General features: G+C 55.5%; 2 non-coding genes across 2 annotated transcripts; both read right to left on the bottom strand.

Annotated features, from left to right (window-relative positions):
• Positions 1–20,168: 20,168 nt before the first annotated feature.
• Positions 20,169–20,322, bottom strand: LOC141176448 (5.8S ribosomal RNA). Its single transcript, XR_012253146.1, has one exon. It is a non-coding gene; the product is annotated as a 5.8S ribosomal RNA (ribosomal RNA).
• A 518-nt stretch (positions 20,323–20,840) lies between these two features.
• LOC141176463 (18S ribosomal RNA) lies at positions 20,841–22,713 on the bottom strand. The gene has a single exon (XR_012253160.1). It is a non-coding gene; the product is annotated as an 18S ribosomal RNA (ribosomal RNA).
• Positions 22,714–24,977: the final 2,264 nt, after the last annotated feature.

The raw sequence follows: 24,977 nt of genomic DNA, 5'->3' as shown, positions 1-24,977 counted from the left end.
GCCCACCACCAGGAGGCTTGGAGCAATCCAGAACTAAGGCACCTGGAAGGAGAAACCCCTCCAGAGACGGGAGGCCCCCGATGCACCCAGCCTTTCATACTCCAAGGAGCGCACCTTCACCAGGTCACCAAGGATGTTGCTACATAACCTCACCCACTGGGAGGATTTTACTGCCCGTCGCCACTAAACACCGTGCATTCCATGTGAAAAACCTAACCACTAGGCTAACTAGAAAAAGAGTGCACTGGTCCCGTCCACCAAGGTCTCTGAACGCTCCATAGGCTCACTCAGCGTAGGAGAGGCCCGCCAGCCTAGGCCAGTCAATGGAAGCGCCCACCCTGTTGCATACCTCTGCATTAAAGGGACACTGAAGCAGGAAGAGCTCCATGCTCTCAAGCGTGTCAGCACAACTCTCACGAGGATAATTCCTATCCTCGGAGTTCCTGTACTTCAAGTTGTCCCTCACATACAGCTTACCCTGAGAGCAGCGCCAAGTCAAGTCCCAATACTTCGCGGGGATCCGTTTTGAATTTAAAAGACGCAACCCCACCTCCAGATCCCGACTTGGGCAGTCCCTGAGGGCCAGTGGCTTTTGAAAATGGGTCGATAAGATCCTCTCCTCGAGAAGTTTCCTCGTGAGAGTCCTCACCTCCCACACTCCCAAACCCCACCGGTGTATTACTTTCAAAACCGGGGTAACATAAGCCGGGAGATGCCCGTGCGGTGTACGAAGATCCTTCACACGCCCTCCTGTCTCCCAATCCTGGAAGAAGGACTTCAACCATCCCCTACAGGAGAATACCCACAGAGGAGCCCTCTCTTTCCAGAGGTTTGATATATTTAGCTTAAGAAAGGTGCAAACCAAGAACACCACGGGGTTGACCATATTCAACCCCCCTAGTCTCCTCGTACGGTAAGTAACCTCCCGCTTGACTAGGTTCAGCCTGTTTCCCCATAACAGTTGGAAAAACAGGCTATTGACCCGCGTCCAGAGAGGCTCTGGCAAAATACAAACGCTGCCTAGATACATTAACAATGGGAGCAGGAAACCTTTGCACAAGCTCACCCTTTCCCTCAGGGTCAAAGACCAACCCTTCCACTGGTCCACTCTCTGGGCGGCAGTTTTAAGTCTACCTTCCCAGTTTTTGGTTGGGTAATCACCCTGGCCAAATTCAACGCCTAGGATCTTGGCATACTCTTGGGGCTCTGGGAGGGTGTGCGGGAGATCAAACCTGGGATCTCCTCCCCCCAGCCAAAGACCCCCACACTTGCTCCGATTGACAATGGAACCAGAGGCCCTGGAGTAGCCCTCCACCTCAGACATCACTGCCCGCACCTCCTCTTCCGAGGAGACAAAAACAGAGACATCATCAGCATAGGCCACTACCTTCAGGGCGGCCTCCCGATCGTCCGCCTGGTCCATCCTCACCCCCGCTACTGGTCCACGATCCACCCTCCTTATGAAGGGATCAATCGCGAACACATACAGCAGGGGACTGAGAGGACATCCCTGACGAACGCCGGAGCCCACCGCAAAGGCCTGTCCAATCCAACCATTCACAAGTGGGAAACTCTCCGCCCCTCTGTACAATGTCTTCAGCCAGTCCACGAACCTCCCTGGCAGACCATACCTCAGAAGAGCGGACCACAGGTACTCGTGATCAACCCGGTGAAAGGCTTTGGCCTGATCCAAGGACAGCAGATACCCCCCCTTCCAGAGGCCAGCCCTACCCTGCTCCACAGCCTCCCGGACACCGAGAACAGCACTAAAAGTGCTACGGCCAGGAACACAGCAGTGCTGGGACTCCGAAAGGAGCCGTGGCGCAAACTTCACTAACCTGTTAAAGAGTACTTTAGCCAAAACCTTCCTGTCCACATTGAGAAGCGCTATGGGCCTCCAGTTCTCAATGTGCGACGGATCCTTTCCCTTAGAAAGAAGGATCAAAGCTGACCTCCTCATTGATCTCGGAAGAGTGCCCGAGGAGAGACACTCATTAAAAACCTGAGTCAATAAGGGGACCAAAAGGTCATTAAAGGTCCTGTAGAACTCCGACGTTAAGCCGTCCGGACCTGGTGATTTTTTGAGCTGGAGCCCGTCAATTGCCAGTCTAACTTCCTCTTCTTTCATCTCATCCACCAAGACATCGAGCGAGGGGTCTACCCCTGATTCAGGAATGGCCTCAGCCAGGAAAGCCGACGTCTCATCTCGATCCAGCTCCTTCCTCCCCAAGAGATGTAAGTAAAAGGATCTGACGACCTCCAAGATCCCTGACCTGGACCTGGTCAGGGATCCTGCACTGTCCCTCAGACCCGCCACTATCTTACTACTTACTGACATCTTGCAGTTTCTGTAAGGGTCGGGTGAGCGATACTTCCCGAAGTCCCTCTCAAAAACCAAAGATGTGTGCCTATCATACTGACATCTATTGAGTAAGGCTTACACCCTGGTGATGTCCTCACGGCCACCCCCAGTCGAGACAAGTTCCTCGAGTTTCCTCCTCAGGCCCCGATACAGGAGATCCCTGTTCAGGCTTCTGAGGTTAGAAAGCTGGCGGAAGAATCTCGCCACCCGATGTTTGAAGATCTCCCACCACTCTGACTTAGTGTTACCAAGGCCCAGTAGCGGTACCTGACTTTGAAAGAAATCCTCAAAGGACCGTCTTACAGCTGCTTCCTTCAGGAGTGACGAATTCAGCTTCCAAAAACCTCTTCCCATCCGAGGAGTCTCTGTAACATTCAGAGAAAACATAATCAGGCAGTGGTCGGAGAATTCAACCTCTACCACCGATAAAGGTGAAGAGACTGCCTCCTCCTTCAAATAAAACCTGTCTATTCTAGACCTAGTCTGACTACCTCTGAAATAAGTGTAACCCGCGTGGCCCGTGGTGTTCCGGATGTGGACATCCACTAGGCGAGCCTCACTAACTATGCTATTCAAGGCGACGCTGTCGTAGGCCAACCGGTCTCTGGAACCTCCTCTGTCTTGGGGCCTCGAGACATTGTTGAAGTCCCCTCCAAAGACCACCTGTCAGCTACAAAACAAAAAGGGTTTAATACTCATAAAGAGACACTTGCGGTCCCACTTAGTCTGGGGACCATAGATGTTTATGAGCTGAAGCTCTTGTCCCCTTATGAACACATCCAAGATCAAGCACCTCCCCATTTCCAACTCAATAACCCGTCGGCATAATACATCTGCGGTCTTGAAAAGGACCGCCACCTCGCTATATGGCTCAGCCGCAAGAGACCAATAGGATGGCCCGTGTACCCACTCCCTCTTAGCTTTTTTAAGGGACGTGAGATCGGCCAACCTGGTCTCCTGCAAAAACAAAATGTCGGCATCAAGCTGGCCGAGAAAATGAGAGGCCGTGAACCTAGCCGCATCAGACTTTATGCTGGCAACATTAATGGTCGCCAGCATCAACGGGGTGAGTGCCGCCATCATGAGTGATCAGGTTAGACAGCGACCTTCTTCCCACCCCCCTTACCCTTTACATGTGCTCCATTTTCCTCCTCAGAGGACGATATAGCACGTTTCAGGCACACCGACACATCCATACCTGCTGTTCCAGACACAACTTTAATGGGCACAACTGTTTCAGGCGCACCCTTGCCCTTGTCAGGAGGCCCTGGGTCGACCCCCACCACCAGAGGCCCGATTTCCCCGACCCCCGATGTTGAGGGCCTGGTGCCCCCTTTAGCCCCTACATCCTTGTCCGCAACCCCCAGCACCAGACCCCCCTCTTCCCCCCCATCTGAAGACAAGGGAGACTCGCTTAGGGCCTGGTACTGGTTGGAGAGCTCCACCGGAGGAAGGAAGGAAGAGCCTTCCTATGGCATCTGGCCCCGGGTGGCCTTCTCCTTCGAGTTACCTTTCTTCCTCACCCTTTTCTTCTCCCTCTTCTTTTGCTGTTGCCACTCTTCATTCCCCCCCTCATCCACACCTTCACTGGATGAGGATAAGGGAGAGGTGGCCCCATCCTCCCTGACCATCCTGCTGACCTCTTCGTCTATCTCACTGTCCGGGACCTCAGCTGCATGCTCCCCCGAACTAGGGACCAGAGGCAGGGACATAATCCCCTGGTCCCTCTCCACCACTCTCCTCGGACGCTGTTCTTTCCCTCCCACCTCAGGGGGAGTTCTGCTCCTCACCGGTCCCTTACTTCCTACGCCGCCGCTAGTCCCTTCACCGGCTGGTCTGGTCCTCGCCTCCTCCCTACCAGCACCTCCCGAATTCAGGCCAACATTGGCATAGGAGCGCGGACAGCGACTAAACGGGTGTCCCAAGACACCACACAGATTACACCGAATGTCCCTACAGGTTGCGGCCAGATGACCCACCCCTCCCTCCACACATCGCGCACTTCTCCACCTTGCACCCCGCGCTGAAGTGAGAGGGGCTGCCGCACCTGTGGCACAACTTCGGCTGCCCCTGGTAAAAGATCAGGATTCGGTCCCTTCCCAAGAATGTTGAAGTGGGAATGTGGGTAACCGAGTAACCCGAGACCTTCAGTTTTACCATAAAGGTCCAGGCCCCTGACCAGATGCCATGCTTGTCCAGATTCTTTTTGGGAATCTGGACCACCTCCCCATACCTGCTCATGATGTCCATCTCAGAAAGTGACTCGTTACTGGTGAGCACGGTCACTTTCTTCACTGAGTTTTGGCGAGAGATAGCCTGGACTATAAACCCTCGCCATTCAGGGCAAATCCGAGCCAGCTCATACTGAGACCAGAAGAGCTCTAGGCCCTCCGATCTCACAAAGCTGACGTCGAAAAAAGGTGGCACCATAGGGATGAATCAGGGCATAGATGTCATCAGCCCTGAAGCCCATCCCCAGGAAAAGCTCCACCACCGTGTCCCTAGAGGGGCACGTTTCATTGCCTTCCCACCGGAGACGGACCACATTCCTACGGACGCCACCCTGCCCTGCTGTCGGCAGAGACCACGTAACGTTCTCTGCCCCTAACTCTCGGAAGGCGGACATACCATGTCGGTCTATAGAGAACGATAAATCTACCTCCCTACCTCCACTGTAATGGACTACTCTCCCCTCTTCAGGGCGTCCAGTAGACGCCATTGCAAGTAACCCTGCCCAGCGTCCCCTGACAAGGAACCTCCACTACCCGCTGTTATGTTCTGCTACCAAAGCTAAGGAAAGAGAGGAGATCTGTCCCTACTATAGGACTCAGCTGAATCCCTACGATGTAACAGGGAACCTGATCCTGCGATCAGACCTGCTAAAGTCCTAATCTAGTCTGTACGAAGACCTATAGATGTGGGGAGGGAATCCCTACAAGTACTAAGGACTGGAAGGAATATGGGACACCTCCTAACAGAAATAGTAGCAGACAGACGAACAAACAAAATAGATAGAACATAGAGGTCCGTAGACCAAGCAAACTAACAGAGATAGATACAGAGCACAGGCTAGCTAGAAAGTAGATATACAATGAAGTCCAGCAAAGCCAGAAGGGCGGAGCAGGATTAAATAGGCCAACAAGGTCATGTGACCAGCAAAGGAAAAAAAAACTAACAGCAAGGTTCTAACAGTACCCCCCCTTCTAAGAGGATCCTCCGGATCCCCTAGGACCAGGCTTATCAGGAAATCTCCTGTGAAACGCTCTGATAAGTCTGGACGCGGAAACATCATCTGACCTCACCCAAGAGTTATCCTCGGGTCCGAAACCTTTCCAGGCCACAAGATACTGCAAACTACCTCTATACCGTCTAGAGTCAAGGATGCGAGAAATTTCATATTCCCCGTCCTCCACCACCGGAGGAACAGAGGCAGAGGCGTCACCATCCGACACAACAGCTTTTTTTAACAGAGAGACATGAAAGACCGGATTAATTCTCCAGGAGGTAGGAACCTCCAACCTAACAGCAGATTGGTTGACAACCTGAAGCACCTTAAAGGGCCCTACAAACTTGGGACCCAATTTCTTAGAAGGAATCCTCAACCGCAGATTCCTAGAGGACAACCAAACCATGTCACCAACAGCGAACAAAACCTCCTGTCGTTTCCTATCAAAGTAGTCTTTAGATTTTCTGTTGGCCTCCTGAAGATTACCACGCACATCCGTCCAAACTCTTTCCAAATCACCGGAAAAATTCTCCTCCTCAGGCACGGCAGATCCCAACTTGGAGAACGACCCAAACGACGGATGTCTCCCAGAACAACAAAAAAAAGGCGAACAACCAGCAGAAGAAGATGTATGATTGTTCAGAGCAAATTCGGCAAGTGGCAGAAACTCAGACCACCCCTCTTGATTGTCTGCCACAAAACAACGCAAGAACTGCTCAACATCCTGGTTTTTCCTTTCTGTCTGGCCATTAGATTCAGGATGATATCCGGACGAAAACGACAAATGAATTCCCAACCTGTCACAAAAGGCACGCCAAAAACGAGCCACGAACTGAGGACCCCTATCAGAAACAATGTCAGTAGGAACGCCATGAAGTCTGACAATTTCTTTGACAAAGGTCTTAGCGAGAGTTTTAGCGCAGGGCAGTTTGACGAAGGGAACCAAGTGACACATCTTGCTAAAACGGTCCACGACCACCCAGATGACAGTAAAACCCTCAGAGGGGGGAAGGTCAGTTATAAAGTCCATAGCCAAATGTGTCCAAGGAGCACTGGGGACCTCCAAAGGACAAAGCAACCCCGCAGCAGGAGTATGTGAGGACTTAGATCTAGCACATATAGTACATTGGCGCACCCACTTAATGACTTCCTTCTGCCATCCAGGCCACCAAAAACTGCGACCCACCAGTCTCTTGGTCTCAGAGATTCCGGGATGACCTGCCAACCGAGATTCGTGACACTCAACAAACAAATCTCTCCTAAAGGTCCCAGGCACAAACAACCTCCCATGAGGAGTGTTAGATGGGGCATTCTCCTGAGCTTTAAGAATCTCATCTTCCATAACGGAGTCTAAAGCAGCTATCACAACACCTTCTTGTAAAATGTTTTCCTCTTTCTCAGCACCGACTATGGGAGAAAAACTGCGAGACAAGGCATCCGCCTTAACATTCTTAGTACCAGGGATGTAAGTAACGGAGAAATTAAACCGCGAGAAAAACAGTGCCCACCTAGCCTGACGGGCATTCAGGCGCTTGGCAGCATCAAGATATATCAGATTTTTATGATCCGTAAGAACCTGAACGGGAAATTCCGCACCTTCCACGAAGTGGCGCCAGTGTTCAAATGCGAGTTTAATAGCCAATAATTCCCGATTACCAACATCGTAATTCAATTCAGTCTCCGAAAATTTTTTTGAAAAAAAGGCACAGGGATGTAATCCATCCCCGTTATCCTGAGACAATACTGCGCCAACCCCCACAGAGGAAGCATCAACCTCAACCAAAAACGGCCTAGTAACATCAGGCTGCATAAGGATGGGAGCAGAGGTGAACCTCTCCTTGAGATACACAAAAGCTTCAATGGCCTCAGAAGACCACTGAACCGCATCAGCACCTTTCCTGGTGAGATCGGTCAGAGGTTTGACAATACTAGAAAAATTTTTTATGAATTTTCTATAGTAATTGGCGAAACCCAAAAACCTCTGTATCGATTTCAAACCAATAGGCCTAGGCCATTCCTGCACAGCCTGAACCTTAACCGGATCCATCTCAAAACCTTTGCTGGAGATAATGTAGCCCAAAAAACTAATTCTCTGTACAGCGAACTCACATTTCTCCAGCTTAGCAAAAAGCGAATTGTCCATTAATAACTGTAATACCTCACGCACGCTCCGCCAATGAGACTCCAGATCTGGCGAATAAATCAAAATGTCATCCAAATACACAACCACATTTTTACCGATCAAAGGTCTAAGGATGTCATTAATCAGATTCTGAAAAAATGCAGGAGCATTAGTAAGACCAAAAGGCATAACCAGATTCTCAAAATGACCCACAGGAGTGTTAAAAGCAGTCTTCCATTCATCACCCTCCTTCATGCGCAACAGATTGTATGCCCCCTTAAGGTCAATTTTAGAGAACCACTTGGCCCCCAATAACTGGTTAAACAGATCAGGAATCAATGGCAGTGGGTAAGGATTGCGTACCGTAATTTTGTTAATCTCACGAAAATCCAGACAAGGACGTAAACCGCCGTCCTTTTTTTTTACAAAAAAAAATCCAACCGCCACAGGAGACTTAGAGGGCCTAATGTGACCGGCGGCCAAACTTGTCTGTATGTATTCCTCCAAAGCCTTCCTCTCAGGAATAGTAAGGTTAAACAAACGACTTTTAGGAAGAGTCGCTCCAGGGACAAATTCAATAGAACAATCATAGTCTCTATGGGGAGGCAAAACCTGCGATTCCTTCTCAGAAAAAACTCTCCAAAAATCCTGAATAGGAACAGGCAATTCTCCCCTATCCAAAGCTGCAATACGCCCGTTACAACACTTGTCATAACATTTATGGCTCCAGGATTTAATTTCACTGGTAGACCAATCCAGTACAGGATTGTGAAATTTTAACCAGGGCAAACCCAATATTACTGGAGAAGGCAAGTTATTCAACACTACCAAATCCAATTTCTCATGGTGAACACCATTAATAGTGAGAGGAAATTCACTGACCTTGAGAGTAATATTCTTCAAAGGGGAGCCATCCACAGAAACCACAGCAATGGGGGATGATAAAGGTTCAGGTTTTAAATTGAGTTTTTCCACGAATCCCCCATCAATTACATTCAAAGTAGACCCGCAATCAACAAACACCCGAAATTCCATTAATTTTTCCTGAGCAATCGTGGAAGCAGCTAAAAATATACCCTTGGAATTTAAACAGGCAATACGGGCGTGACTGACCATTTTTTTTTCTTTCTTCATACGAAGCTCACAGCCTTTAATCAAATGACCAGATTTTCCGCAATAGAAACACAAGCCTTCCGAAAAACGACGGTCTTTTTCTTGAGAGCGAGGTGCCACCGATCCAATCTCCATCGGTTCACCACTGTTAGTACACACATTATCATAACCAGAAACTGACATAGCAGAGGATTTGCTCTCATTAACCCTAGCACGCAGTCTTCTATCCACCCGTATAGCTAATTGCATAGCCTGTTGCAAATCCTCAGGTGTAGGATAAGCAATTAGCAGGTCTTTAACCCTTTCACTGAGCCCAGCAAGAAATAGACTTTTCAGAGCAGAATCGTTCCACCCTGTTTGAGTGGACCAACGACGAAAATGAGTACAATATTTTTCCACATTACCTGATCCTTGCTTTAAACGTCTCAACTCAGTCTCAGCTGATGCCACACGGTCAGGATCATCATATAATAGTCCTAAAGCAGAAAAAAAACTATCCACTGATCTGAAGCATGTATCACTAGGTTGCAAAGAAAAGGCCCACTCCTGAGGCTCTTTGCGCAAAAGTGACATTATGAACCCTACGCGCTGGGATTCATCCCCAGAGGACTTGGGTCTCAAACGAAAATACAATAAGCAAGCATTTTTAAATGAAAAAAATTCTCGATGTTCACCAAAAAATAAATCCGGCAAACATACCTTAGGCTCCAAGAAATATGCTCCAGGACAGTTACTCACGTGCTGACGGAGCTCGGCCACTTCCAGAGAGAGTCCCTGCAGGTGTTTAGCCAAATCCTGAACCGACACCATGATGGAACAAAAAAAAATCTTTCCTTAGAGAATTTGCAGGCTGGACTTACTGTTATGTTCTGCTACCAAAGCTAAGGAAAGAGAGGAGATCTGTCCCTACTATAGGACTCAGCTGAATCCCTACGATGTAACAGGGAACCTGATCCTGCGATCAGACCTGCTAAAGTCCTAATCTAGTCTGTACGAAGACCTATAGATGTGGGGAGGGAATCCCTACAAGTACTAAGGACTGGAAGGAATATGGGACACCTCCTAACAGAAATAGTAGCAGACAGACGAACAAACAAAATAGATAGAACATAGAGGTCCGTAGACCAAGCAAACTAACAGAGATAGATACAGAGCACAGGCTAGCTAGAAAGTAGATATACAATGAAGTCCAGCAAAGCCAGAAGGGCGGAGCAGGATTAAATAGGCCAACAAGGTCATGTGACCAGCAAAGGAAAAAAACCTAACAGCAAGGTTCTAACACCCGCGGCAGCGGCCGCCGCAAAGGTGCGGACATGTGAACCGCCCTCTATCGAGTCCGCCAACGAACCGGGATTCCTTGGCCTCACACTTGGCCCCTCATTCACACTCACACTCTGCCTCACAGCCTCACCTACCACCCCTGGACCACTACCATCACCACCAGCCGTACCACTCACCACTTCCATACCTGCATCCTCACCTACATCCTCACCTCCTTCATGTACCCCATTCATCCCCACCTCATGCACCCCATCCATGCCAGCCAGGTGGGGTACTAACCGCTTTACCCAAGGTCCCGGCATCACTGGGGGGGGGTTTCAGGACACTCACCACATCCGCAGCATTGTCCTTACTCCCCTTCTCCCCCTCTGCCACCTTGGACCCTCCAATATTCATGCGCTGGGTATCACAGGGGCCGGGATTTTGGGCGCCGGGTTTTACCAACCTCACAGGTGCAGACACCCCGGCCGGTTTACCCCCAGCAGCCTTGTCCCCAGCATGCGGCCCCTCAACCCTCTGGCCAGATATGGAAGCAGAGGCTCTCTCCTCCCCCACCATCCTCCGGACATCAGCCAAGATCTCTGAAAAAGCTGCTTCGACTCCACCGCCACAACCCCCACCTCCCTCTGCCCGAGACCCAGAGGCCATGGGAGACAGAGATGGGAACTCCACCACACTGAATATGTCTGGCGCCACCGCCAGCGATGACCCTTTGCCATCCCTACTGTCCTCCGTAGGGATCGCCACACCATCACCACTCGCCTTACATTTGCCTTTACTCTCCCCACCGAACCTGCGCCGAGGACCAACTTCATGATCTGGGCGCCCTTGACCGGCGGGGGTTACACAGGAGACAGCAGCAGCATCAGTATCATCATTAAACACGTAACGCATACTCACCGTCTCCTGTGCCTTCTTCTTGCGCCCCTTCTTCTCCTTTCCGGGTCCCGGATCTTCATCCCCGAAACAAAAATGCTGGAGGTTCACCAGGGACTCCAGCAACCGGATGGCCGCCATGATCCCCCCGGAGCCCGAAGACGCCTCCATGTCCTCCTCCTCTGATGTGCTGGAGTCAGGCAGCGCCACCTGCTCAGGACGCAGACCGGAAGATTTAGGAGGCTCCCCAGTAACGCTGGCAGGCTGCTCGACCGGGGTTACTGCCACCTCCTGGGACACTGTTCCTGGATCCGCCTCTGTCTTCCCTGCTGTTTTTCCTGCTGCCTCCCTCCCAGCCGCAGGTTTCTTCTGGGCAACTCCAGGTGCTGCGGTGGGCAGGATGAGGGCGGGGCACCGGCGCAAGGCTTGCTGAGCCTTGTGGTACTATAAGCATTGCTAGCTGCTTTTTCTTTCATGTCCCTCCTGCCTCCCTCCTTCCCTCCGCCCACAGACTGTACAGAGGCAGTGCCGAGCGCTGCGGTGGGCGGGACTAGAGGCGGACCAGCAGATCGGGAACTGCTGGGCTCTGTAGTTCCACTCGTGGCTCTCATGGTGGCCGCGCCGAGCGACGAGGTGGGCGGGGCTTGGGGCTGGTTGGCAGACTGGGGGCCGCTGGGCTCGGTAGTTCCACGTGTGCCTGTCATGGTGACCGTGCCGAGCGCCGAGGTGGGTGGGGCTTGGAGCTGGTTGGCAGACTTGGGGCCGCTGGGCTCGGTAGTTCCACGTGTGCCTCTCATGGTGGCCGTGCCGAGATCTGAGGTGGGCGGGGCTAGGGGCGGGCCGGCAGACCGGGTGCCGCTGAGCTCTGCAGTTCCACATGTGTCTCTCATGCTGGCCACGCCGAGCGCCGAGGTGGGCGGGGCTAGGGGCGGGCCAGCAGATCGGGTGCCGCTGGGCTCTGCAGTTCCACGTGTGCCTCTCATGGTGGCCGTCCCGAGCGCTCAGTTGGGCAGGGCTAGGGGCGGGCCGGCAGACCGGATGCCGCTGGGCTCCGCAGTTCCACGTGTGTCTCTCATGGTGGCCACTCCGAGCACCGAGGTGGGCGGGGCTAGGGGCGGGTCGGCAGACCGGGTGCCGCTGGGCTCCGCAGTTCCACGTGTGTCTCTCATGGTGGCCACGCCGAGCGCCGAGGTGGGCGGGGCAAGGGGCGGAGCCCCGGACCGCGATCCCCCAGCCTTTGTGCCCGCACCCACACTATCCTCTGCTCTCACTAACAGTGCGCCTCTTCCTCCACCCCCTACCTTCTCCTCCTCCATGGCTGGGGTAACCCCTGGGGCAGCACCCAGCGCTATGGTGGGCGGGACAGGGGGTGGGACAGGGGGCGGGGCTCCAGACAAACATTCCTTTCCAGGCTCCTGGCTGCCATGCATAGTCCTGGGAGTGACTTCACTGGCCGGCAGGCCCCCTTCATACTCCCCCCTTCCTTGCTGCGTGGTTAACCCCTCCTGGCCCGAGAACCGCCGATCATTAGAGAATTTCTCCAGAAAGGGACCCGCAGCCCTCTCTATTTCCGCCTGCCTCTGCTCCACCTCAGCAATCCTATCCTTGACCCTCTGGATTTGCGTGGCGATCGCCGGGCGCTTCCTCTGGGCTGCTGCATTATATAGCGCCTTGGCCTGCCGCAACTCCAGCAGGAGTTTCGCCAGTGCCACCTTCCCCTTTCAGTGGCACCACAACATCTCCACCACCCGCTGGGAGAAAGCCTCCGCCGACTCGTCCGGGCCCCTCTCGGCCCATGGGGCACTCCCCTTGCTTCCCTTGGGCTTGCCAGTCACCTTGTTAGCAGATGCCGGCATGCTCACCGTAGCCGCTTCACGCTGGGACAGCCTCCCAGACCTCCTCACAGAGTCCTCCGATGGATCCATATTCAGTCCTCCGACCCCACCCGGCCCAGACCGGGAGGGCCGGAGCCCGGGGATGCCCCCCGACACCCCTGCCTCGGTCCTGGGAAAACGAAGAGGCAAGGGTCAGGCTTAGAAAAAAGTCCTAGTTGGAGCTTCCCAGGAGCTCCTCCACACAGCTCTCACTCAGCTAGGAACACAGGCCACACCTCCTCCACTTCCTGCTACCGTGGCTGCTGGCATGAGACATGCCCTCCAATAGATCCTCGTTAAAGGATTTAAAGTGTACTCATTCCAATTACAGAGCCTCGAAAGAGTCCTGTATTGTTATTTTTCGTCACTACCTCACCGGGTCGGGAGTGGGTAATTTGCGCGCCTGCTGCCTTCCTTGGATGTGGTAGCCGTTTCTCAGGCACCCTCTCCGGAATCGAACCCTGATTCTCCGTTACCCGTGGTCACCATGGTAGGCACAGAAAGTACCATCAAAAGTTGATAGGGCAGACACCCGAATGGATCGTCGCCGTCACGGGGAAATGCGATCGGCCCGAGGTTATCCAGAGTCGCAACGCTTACGGGGAGAGCGCAGCAGGGGGGAGGCCACGGAGGACCGTCCCGACGCCGCGCCCGGGACCCCGGATTGGTTTTCGTCTGATAAATGCACGCATCCCTGGCGGCCAGCGCTCATTTGCACGTATTAGCTCTAGAATTACCACAGTTGTCCGAGTCAACGGTTTGGAGCGATCAAAGGAACCATAACTGATTTAATGAGCCATTCGCAGTTTCACTGTACCGTCCGTGTGTACTTACACGTGCATGGCTTAATCTTTGAGACAAGCATATGCTACTGGCAGGATCAACCAGGTAGCCCCCCAACACGACTGGACCGCGTCGAGGTTCGGGAGAGGAGAGGCCTGCGGGAAGAGAGGGCGGCGGAAGAGCCCCGTGGCGGCAGGGCGCCCGGACGGAACGGGTATAGGTAGGGCATGCGGCATCCAGGAGAGGATGTGGGATGGTGTGGGGTTTCACTGGGGGGGCCGGGGAACGGAGCCCTCGCAGCACCGGGGACATGTGCGGGAGGAGCAGCTCGCTGTGCAGTGCGTAGTCCCGAAGCAGCAGGTGTCTGGAAAACACCCCTTGCACGGGGAGGGCGAGGTGACTGGCCTCCGGAGGATGCCACAGCCGCCCCCGTCTCACCAACCGCACCCAAGACGACACACAGGGTCGCTCGGGGAGATGGCGTGTGGGGGTGGGCCTATGCGGCGCCACCGTCTGGCTTAGACCTGCCTCCGCCACGGGGGGTCCTCGACCCACCGGCGGGCAGGCACGAGGATTGGGAGAGGGGGGCTGGCCTTCGGGGTCCGCCGCGGCTCCGGCACTAACCCGGCGACGCGGAGGTCGTCGGCCTGGCCGTGTCGGCTTCGCCCTCCAGCGTAGTCCCTCTTCCCGCTCGTGCCCGTAACCTCAAAGGGATGCCCGAGCGGCTTTTCTTCCCAGGGCTGCTCCGCGCCCCGGCGGGCGGGAGCGCGGGGGAATCCCAGGTCGGCCTTTCACCGTACTCCCTACCTCTTGGCCCTCGCTCCTTCTCCCGTTCTCCATATAACCCCTCGGCTCTGGGGTTTCCACTCTCCCTCTCTCGCTCTCTCTCTCCTTCTCCCTGCCGAGCCACCTGGGAGGACGAGGGTCGAGGGGGAAAGGCGACGGTCGGGCTGGGGCACACCGCACGGTGAGAACCCCCTTCGCCTGCCTCCACACCTCTGTCGTCCTCCCCACTGACGTAGGGGCTCGGGAAAAGACTGGAAATGGCGAAGCTCGGCAGTGGCGCGGAGACGCCACCCACCGCCGCCGCTATCGCCACCGCCGCGGAGGCCGCCCTGTCGGACACGAGGGGCGGCGTGGGCCTCCGCTGGCCGGGTACACATCTGGAAGAAAAGGGCCGCCCTCGGAGAAGATCGTTGTGCATCCCCGCACAGGGAGCGATTCGGACGACGGGCCCCCACGCCTGGGTGGGTGGGCGCCCCGCCGTTAGCCCGTGCGGGTCGTCGGACCGCTGCCTTCGCTGGGGTCGGGTCAAACTCCCCACGGCTCGGCCACCTCCGCGGATGGGAGGCCGGCATGCGCGCCCAAAGATAGGTGTCAAAAGCCCGGGGGTAGAAGAGGAAGGGGACCTCTCACCTTAAGGCCGGCGCGGGCTCCAAAGCCCGGGCTGAGCGAGCGGCGCCACCTCCCCACCCGGGAGCGCTGCGCCAGATCGATCGGAGGAAGAGCAGGGGTGCGTGGAGGGACTTGCCCAAGTACGGAGGCTGCAAACCCCTGTCATCGGGAGATAAGTGCCCACGAGTCCTGGAAGCGCGACTCGGGTACAGGCACCCTTGCACGGTGAGAACCCCCTTCGCCTGCCTCCACACCTCTGTCGTCCTCCCCACTGACATAGGGATCCGGGAAAAGACTGGAAAGCGCGAAGCTCGGCAGTGGCGCGGAGACGCCACCCACCACCGCTGCTGTCGCCACCGCCGCGGAGGCCGCCCTTTCGGACACGAGGGGCGGCGCGGGCCTCCGCTGGCCGTGTACGCATCTGGAAGAAAAGGGCCGCCCTCAGAGATAGGTGTGCTTCCCCGCACAGGGAGCGATTCGGACGACGGGCCCCCACGCCTTGGTGGGTGGGCACCATGCCGTTCGCACGTGCGGGTCGTCGGACCGCTGCCTTCGCTTGGGTCGGGTCAAACACCCCACAGCTCGGCCACCTCCACGGACGGGAGGCAAGGCTGGCGTGAGCGCCCAAAGATAGGTGTCGAAAGACCGGGGGTAGAGGAGGAAGGGGACCGCTCACCTTAAGCCGGCGCGGGTTCCAAAGCCCGGGCAGAGCGAGCGGCGCCACCTCCCCACCCAGGAGCACTGTGCCAGATCGATCGGAGGAAGAGCAGGGGTGCATGTAGGGACTGGCCCACGTACGGAGGCTGCAAACCCCTGTCGTTGGGAGATACGTGCCCACGAGTCCTGAAAGCGCGACTCGGGTACAGGCGCCCTTGCAGAGGGGGTACTGGATGTGGAACAGCACTGGGGTCGAAGCCACAAAAGCATCCGCCCTCATGGAGCCTCTCCTCAGCCTAAAAATCCAGATTTTAGCCTTGACGGCACCCCCATGTGGAGAACCAGGGCCCGCGGGGGGGGGTCTGGCCAGGCTCACTTCAACCCAGGAACACCTCTCTGACTTGGGATAGGCAACCAGCAAAAGTCCCCCCACGCAGCTGCGGAAGCCTGGGTTCAGCCAAGGTGCAGACCTCCAGCCGAACAGGGACTCATAGCCAAAACGCGTAGCCGGGCCTACGGAAGTGAAAACCAGCTTAAATGAGTCGAAATATGTCGGGCCTGAGAGGTACCTCTCTCTCATATATTCTGCCGGTGGTGTGCAAAACTGGGTCTTTGCATGGAGTGTCACCCTATACCCACTTTAGGGACGCATGCAAAAAAGTGCCCGATCGCCTGGAACTGTCAGGCGGATTCGGCTCCCTGCAATTTCCTCATTCTGGTTCTTTTTCACTTTTTGTCTCTTTTTCGACATCTATTGGGCAGGCTGCATTACTGCAACCGGGGACACCTCAAAACACTTGGAACTGGTGAGCGGATTCAATTTACCAACGTTTGGCGGGTCCTGGAAGTCAAAATTCTGATTTCTGAAAAAGACTAAGTGTGAAGGACTCATCGGGCAAATCGCTCTGGAAATGAAATCGGATGCACTCACTGACATTTCCTACCTCTCTGGAAGTTTCCTGCACACAGATATTTCCCATAAGCTAACCTCGCAAACCAAATGTCTGAAAATGAGGTTCCTCTCATATAGCGCAATAGAACAAAAGTATATGAGATAGGTTAGGTTTTTTCCGTCAACGCTGCTGATGCTTTTCAACCGTGCAGGTGGCTGCCTTATGGGTGCCTCAACCCCTGTGATGCCGTATAGAAGATACGGACGAATATATCCAGGTTTGAATATTTCCAGCAGCACTACAGGTGATTTGCACCCGTGCGAGCGACTCATCACCTGTTACGCGAGAGCAGTGATTAGCCGCTAGAGCGGAAACTAATCAGCTGAGCGGCTGATGCAGCCTGGATGGGTGCGGCAGAAATTCAGATCACCTCCGCTGCAGATGCAAGGACTTTAAAGCTCCATTTGACTGCGGGAAACGTGTCGCTATGAAGCGGTAAGTAGAGGTTATTTGTCGCCCACATATAGGAGAATGTAACCGCCACACCAGGCTGCGGCGGACCCCATGTTGCACGGTTGTAAAACCGCAGTGAACGTTTGTGTTGCTTATTTCCCCACATCCACCAACGTACACCGCTGACTTCCCCCGTGTGCCACAGGGTGACGAGATATCTGTCCACACATCTGAGAAGGGTGTGCATGAGGTCCGAAAGCGTCTCGGAGATAAAAAAAAACTTGGCTATCGCCAAAGATCGACTTAGACTTGTCGCGGCTAAGGGCACAGCTATACTATTCAGCGAGCTCAAGCCTCTGCAATCCCTGGAAGATGTGGTAGCATTTGCCGAAAGCCGTGGGTATTTTATAGTAAACAAACCTACATTTCAGTTAGAAAACATACCGCTGACCTCTGTAGGACAGACCCAGGCGCCAACAGACTGTTTGCCCCCATGCTACATGCCCCCTGTGGAGTCATATTCACATATGATGGACGCGCCTGTCCCTGAACAGTCTGCACACAATTTTGAGGGAGCCCCATGCCCCGAGTCGGACCTCATTGAGGCCATGGATGGCAGCACACAAAACATTCAGTCTAGGCAATGGAGAAACGAAAGCTCCCTGGCTAGAACGGCCGCCGGCTTGTATATGCGTCACTCAGTAAATAGCCCCATGTAGAAGAGCTTCCGCACATATTTGACAGTAACCCGTGGGGTCCCTAATTGTAACCAGGAGGTATCGAATGTTGCGCGGTTTCTTTTCTTTATCAACCCAAGATTTATAACTCTGGAGTACTTAACCAAACCAACAAAAGTAAATGATTTTTTTTAAAAACTCAGCAGCCTCAAACAATCGAACCAGACCTCCCTCAAAATACTGAAGCACATTCGGCGATTCACCACCTATCAGATGAGGGGCACACAACTGAGCATAGAGAATCCTCAGCTATACAGGGCGTGTGAGGTGTTTATGAACTTTACGGAGGACCTGCGTAAGACCTTGTACAGGGGAGTCTGCCAAGACTCAGTGAGCAAGAGGTACCCAATATTCTGAGAGATTTTTACCAAACATCGGCTGTTGGGTAGAAAAGTGCTATAACTGTATTTCACCCCACAGGTACGATACGCTGATGAAGCCCTCCAAGACACCGAATGACTGCCAGAAAATACTGGACGAAGCAAGACCTACATTTCTAGCGAGTATAGAGAATGTCCAGGACGGGGGATCAGAAGAGGACCGAAGGGAAGTTATTCTGTACCTCCAGGCCCTTCTGATTCTAAGACACCTCCAAAGGCCAGGTGTTGTTCGCAATTTGACCGTAAGTAGTGTTAGTCTGCATGGGCAGCAGTCATTGCGGAACCGTCTCAATCATCTCCCTTCTTTTTACACCTTAGGTTTCAGAGTGGAACGGGAGGACCTATCACATGTACCGCGGTGTTCGAAAGACGATTGTCAGTGTGAAAACACACAAGTGTGCATCCACTCAAGTAGCATCGTTCGTGCTTTCAGAGGAAGAACATTCGGTAAGGTTTCTACAAGCCAGGGGACCCGGGCTACCCGACTCCACATGGGGTTGAAACCCCTCTGTTGTCCCCATGCAAAACTCGTTTGAGGTATACCCTCTGGCTCGAGATTAAGTTTTTTTTTCTTTTTCAGTGGTTCAAAGTCTATGCAGAACATATCAGACCTGTCATTGCTGCTGGCCGAGAAATCGCAAACTTTTTTCTGACGTGTACCGGGAAGGTCGTAATGAACCCATCCGCTGCTCTCCGGCGTTATCATGAAAGGTGGGGGAAGAATATCCAGTGTAAATTATCATATGCAGCTACAGGCACTGATTGTTTTTCCTCCACAGCTACAGCCTTCCACATGTCACCAGCCATTTTGTACGACGTGTATGTGAAACGTGGACTCTCTCACGATATTCCGAAAAACACTTATTCGCACGATATCTGGTCCACACAAATGGTATGGCTGAGAAAGTTTACCAGGAGAAAGCACTTGTGGATATGTGTCGTGCCCATGAATTGGTAATAAATTCGGGGCAGGCTGTTGGAGACGACAGCCAGGCTGATGGAGCCGAAAGGCTGGCTGATGGAGACGACAGCCAGGTTGATGGAGACGACAGGCGGGCTGATGGATACGACAGCCAGGCTGATGGAGCCAACAGGCTGGCTGATGGAGACGACAGCCAGGTTGATGGAGACGACAGGCGGGCTGATGGATATGACAGCCAGGCTGATGGAGCCGACAGGCTGGCTGATGGAGACGACAGCCAGGTTGATGAAGACGACAGGCTGGCTGATGGAGACGACAGCCAGGTTGATGGAGACGACAGGCGGACTGATGGAGACGACAGTCAGCCACCTGTATTGGCTTCCCCCAGTCATTCAGAGAACCAGCAAGCAGACAATATGGAAATCATGAGGCCGATAGCGAAGCCTATTGAGAGGCTAGGCTTAAACACCTTTCGGCTCATCCCAATTAGGTGCACCAAACCAGTGTAAAACTGAGAAAAATTACAACCAATAATAAAGTCATTCAAATGTTCGTCTGCACTTTTATTCCAACCGTAAAATACACGGCCTACCACCGTCCACGGGCTGGAGCCACTATTAGAAGGACTCGGGCCCCCGAGCGACGCCGAGGTGGTCCGGTCTCCCGTATGCCACATTTCCCGATGCCCGCCGGACGGACAGGGATTCAGCACTGGGCTCTTCCCTCTTCACTCGCCGTTACTGAGGGAATCCTGGTTAGTTTATTTTCCTCCGCTTATTAATATGCTTAAATTCAGCGGGTCGCCACGTCTGATATGAGGTCTTTAGTCTGGTTTGCGAGCGTGCCCTACCACGCCGGCCCAGGCGGCTACCCCCCAACCCCTGGAAGCTCCGGAGGCAGCCCTGTGTCTCCACAGACAGCCTCACGGCACGCTCCGGGTCGGGGCGGAGGGTAACCGGGCGGGTGGGTCTAGCCTTGGGGGGACGTAAGGGAGAGAGAGAGAGAAGGCGTCGGGGTGCGAAGCCTCGGGCCTCCCTCTGAAAATCCCTTGCGACGGGACCCCAGCTGCGCCACGGAGGCGATCGACGGAGGGGCAACCCTCAGACAGGCATAGCCCCGGGAGAAACCCGGGGCCGCAAGGTGCGTTCGAAGTGTCGATGATCAATGTGTCCTGCAATTCACACTAATTCTCGCAGCTAGCTGCGTTCTTCATCGACGCGCGAGCCGAGTGATCCACCGTTAAGAGTCACGCTTCTGGGTCCGGGAGCTCTGGGGCGCCCGGTTTTTCAGTACGTCGGCCGGCAACAGAGGGGGTGCATCGGGGATTTTTCTTGGCCCTATTGCCCCAGGTGCTCGGCCTCCGCCGTCCCTCCCTCCGGCGGGGAGGGGAACAACGGAGGGCTCGAGACTTCTCGACCTACCCCCCGGTCCCGCAACCCCGGGGAGAGGGGTATAGGGGCGCACGGGCGAACGGTACCCGGGACGGCCTTTCATGTGGGTTTTTTCCTGGGCGGGGGGAACACGGCAGGATCCCCCCGAGAGGCCAGGCGTCCGTCGGTACGACGGAGCAAGAGGGGCTCCACACACCCTCCCGTCGTCGTCGTCCGCACGGCGATAACCCTCGCTGGACCGTCGCCGCCCCTCCGCGTGCGGGTAGCTCAGGCAGAGCGGAAGTATCCCAGCCGCACACCCCCTTCGGGCAGGGGGAGGCAGTCGGGGAAATCGGCTTCCAGCTCCGCGCCTCCTCGGTTTGGTCATCGCTGCCTTAATGATCCTTCTGCAGGTTCACCTACAGAAACCTTGTTACGACTTTTACTTCCTCTAGATAGTCAAGTTCGATCGTCTTCTCGGCTCTCCGCCAGGGTCTTGGCGGACCCCGGCAGGGCCAATCCAAGGACCTCACTAAACCATCCAATCGGTAGTAGCGACGGGCGGTGTGTACAAAGGGCAGGGACTTAATCAACGCGAGCTTATGACCCGCACTTACTGGGAATTCCTCGTTCACGGGGAAGAATTGCAATCCCCGATCCCCATCACGAGCGGGGTTCAGCAGGTTACCCGCACCTGTCGGTGAAGGGTAGACACACGCTGGTCCGTTCAGTGTAGCGCGCGTGCAGCCCCGGACATCTAAGGGCATCACAGATCTGTTATTGCTCGATCTCGCGTGGCTGAGCGCCACTTGTCCCTCTAAGAAGCTGGACGCGGACCACGGGGGGTCGCGTAGCTAGTTAGCATGCCGGAGTCTCGTTCGTTATCGTAATTAACCAGACAAATCGCTCCACCAACTAAGAACACCCATGCACCACCACCCACAGAATCGAGAAAGAGCTTTCAATCTGTCAATCCTTTCCGTGTCCGGGCCGGGTGAGGTTTCCCGTGTTGAGTCAAATTAAGCCGCAGGCTCCACTCCTGGTGGTGCCCTTCCGTCAATTCCTTTAAGTTTCAGCTTTGCAACCATACTCCCCCCGGAACCCAAAGACTTTAGATTCCCGGACGCTGCTCGGCAGGTCATGGGAATGACGCCGCCGGATCGCCAGTTGGCATCATTTATGGTCGGAACTACGACGGTATCTGATCGTCTTCGAACCTCCGACTTTCGTTCTTGATTAATGAAAACATTCTTGGCAAATGCTTTCGCTTTGGTTCGTCTTGTGCCGGTCCAAGAATTTCACCTCTAGCGGCGCAATAAGGATGCCCCCGGCCGTCCCTCTTAATCATGGCCCCAGTTCCGACAACCAACAAAATAGAACCGGAGTCCTATTCCATTATTCCTAGCTGGAGTATTCAGGCGTGGCTGCCTGCTTTGAACACTCTAATTTTTTCAAAGTAAACGCTTCGGGCCCCCGGGACACTCAGTCAAGAGCATCGGGGAGGAGCCCCAAGGCAAAGGGGCTGGGACTGGCGGTAGCACGCCTTGCGGCAGACCGCCAGCTCGATCCCAAGATCCAACTACGAGCTTTTTAACTGCAGCAGCTTTAGTGTATACTACTGGAGCTGGAATTACCGCGGCTGCTGGCACCAGACTTTCCCTCCAATAGATCCTCGTTAAAGGATTTAAAGTGTACTCATTCCAATTACAGAGCCTCGAAAGAGTCCTGTTTTGTTATTTTTCGTCACTACCTCACCGGGTCAGGAGTGGGTAATTTGCGCGCCTGCTGCCTTCCTTGGATGTGGTAGCCGTTTCTCAGGCTCGCTCTCCGGAATCGAACCCTGATTCTCCGTTACCCGTGGTCACCATGGTAGGCACAGAAAGTACCATCAAAAGTTGATAGGGCAGACACCCGAATGGATCGTCGCCGTCACGGGGAAATGCGATCGGCCCGAGGTTATCCAGAGTCGCAAAGCTTACGGTGAGAGCGCAGCAGGGGGGAGGCCGCGGAGGCCGTCCCGACGCAGCGCCCGGGACCCCGTATTGGTTTTGGTCTGATAAATGCACGCATCCCTGGCGGCCAGCGCTCGTTTGCACGTATTAGCTCTAGAATTACCACAGTTGTCCGAGTCAACGGTTTGGAGCGATCAAAGGAATCATAACTGATTTAAAGAGCCATTCGCAGTTTCACTGTAAAGTCCGTGTGTACTTACACGTGCATGGCTTAATCTTTGAGACAAGCATATGCTACTGGCAGGATCAACCAGGTAGCCCCCCATCACGACTGGACCGCGTCGAGGTTCGGGAGAGGAGAGGCCTGCGGGTACTCCCTACCTCTTGGCCCTCGTTCCTTCTCCCGTTCTCCATATAACCCCTCGGCTCTGGGGTTTCCACTCTCCCTCTCTCTCTCCTTCTCCCTGCCGAGCCGCCTGGGAGGACGAGGGTCGAGGGGGAAAGGCGACGGTCGGGCTGGGGCACACCGCACGGTGAGAACCCCCTTCGCCTGCCTCCACACCTCTGTCGTCCTCCCCACTGACGTAGGGGCTCGGGAAAAGACTGGAAATCGCGAAGCTCGTCAGTGGCGCGGAGACGCCACCCACCGCCGCCGCTATCGCCACCGCCGCGGAGGCCGCCCTGTCGGACACGAGGGGCGGCGTGGGCCTCCGCTGGCCGGGTACACATCTGGAAGAAAAGGGCCGCCCTCGGAGAAGATCGTTGTGCATCCCCGCACAGGGAGCGATTCGGACGACGGGCCCCCACGCCTGGGTGGGTGGACGCCCCGCCGTTAGCCCGTGCGGGTCGTCGGACCGCTGCCTTCGCTGGGGTCGGCTCAAACTCCCCACGGCTCGGCCACCTCCGCGGACGGGAGGCCAGCGTGCGCGCCCAAAGATAGGTGTCAAAAGCCCGGGGGTAGAGGAGGAAGGGGACCGCTCACCTTAAGCCGGCGCGGGCTCCAAAGCCCGGGCTGAGCGAGCGGCGCCACCTCCCCACCAGGGAGCGCTGCGCCAGATCGATCGGAGGAAGAGCAGGGGTGCGTGGAGGGACTTGCCCAAGTACGGAGGCTGCAAACCCCTGTCGTCGGGAGATACGTGCTCACGAGTCCTGGAAGCGCGACTCGGGTACAGGCGGCCTTGCACGGTGAGAACCCCCTTCGCCTGCCTCCACACCTCTGTCGTCCTCCTCACTGACATAGGGATCCGGGAAAAGACTGGAAAGCGCGAAGCTCGGCAGTGGCGCGGAGACGCCACCCACCACCGCCGCTGTCGCCACCGCCGCGGAGGCCGCCCTTTCGGACACGAGGGGCGGCGCGGGCCTCCGCTGGCCGTGTACGCATCTGGAAGAAAAGGGCCGCCCTCGGAGATAGTTGTGCTTCCCCGCACAGGGAGCGATTCGGACGACGGGCCCCCACGCCTTGGTGGGTGGGCACCATGCTGCTCGCACGTGCGGGTCGTCGGACCGCTGCCTTCGCTTGGGTCGGGTAAAACTCCCCACGGCTCGGCCACCTCCACGGACGGGAGGCGAGGCCGGCTTGCGCGCCCAAAGATAGGTGTCGAAAGCCCGGGGGTAGAGGAGGAAGGGGACCGCTCACCTTAAGCCGGCGCGGGCTCCAAAGCCCGGGCCGAGCGAGCGGCGCCACCTACCCACCCGGGAGCGCTGCGCCAGATCGATCGGAGGAAGAGCAGGGGTGCGTGGAGGGACTTGCCCAAGTACGGAGGCTGCAAACCCCTGTCGTCGGGAGATACGTGCCCACGAGTCCTGGAAGCGCGACTCGGGTACAGGCGCCCTTGCACGGTGAGAACCCCCTTCGCCTGCCTCCACATCTCTGTCGTCCTCCCCACTGACAGAGGGATCCGGGAAAAGACTGTAAAGCGCGAAGCTCGGCAGTGGCGCGGAGACGCCACCCACCACCGTTGTTGTCGCCACCGCCGCGGAGGCCGCCTTTTCGGACACGAGGGGCGGCGCAGGCCTCCGCTGGCCGTGTACGCATCTGGAAGAAAAGGGCCGCCCTCGGAGATAGTTGTGCTTCCCCGCACAGGGAGCGATTCGGAAGACGGGCCCCCACGCCTTGGTGGGTGGGCACCATGCCGTTCGCACGTGCGGGTCGTCGGACCGCTGCCTTCGCTTGGGTCGGGTAAAATTCCCCACGGCTCGGCCACCTCCACGGACGGGAGGCGAGGCCGGCGTGCGCGCCCAAAGATAGGTGTCGAAAGCCCGGGGGTAGAGGAGGAAGGGGACCGCTCACCTTAAGCCGGCGCGGGCTCCAAAGCCCGGGCCGAGTGAGCGGCGCCACCTCCCCACCCGGGAGCGCTGCGCCAGATCGATCGGAGGAAGAGCAGGGGTGCGTGGAGGGACTTGCCCAAGTACGGAGCCTGCAAACCCCTGTCGTCGGGAGATACGTGCCCACGAGTCCTGGAAGCGCGACTCGGGTACAGGCGCCCTTGCAGAGGGGGTACTGGATGTGGAACAGCACTGGGGTCGAAGCCACAAAAGCATCCGCCCTCATGGAGCCTCTCCTCAGCCTAAAAATCCAGAT

This window comes from Phyllobates terribilis, unplaced genomic scaffold (assembly GCF_046119375.1).
Source record: "Phyllobates terribilis strain yellow unplaced genomic scaffold, ASM4611937v1 Scaffold_25__1_contigs__length_18738178, whole genome shotgun sequence".
NCBI classification, from domain to species: domain Eukaryota; kingdom Metazoa; phylum Chordata; class Amphibia; order Anura; family Dendrobatidae; genus Phyllobates; species Phyllobates terribilis.
This window is presented reverse-complemented; position numbering and strand designations above follow the sequence as displayed.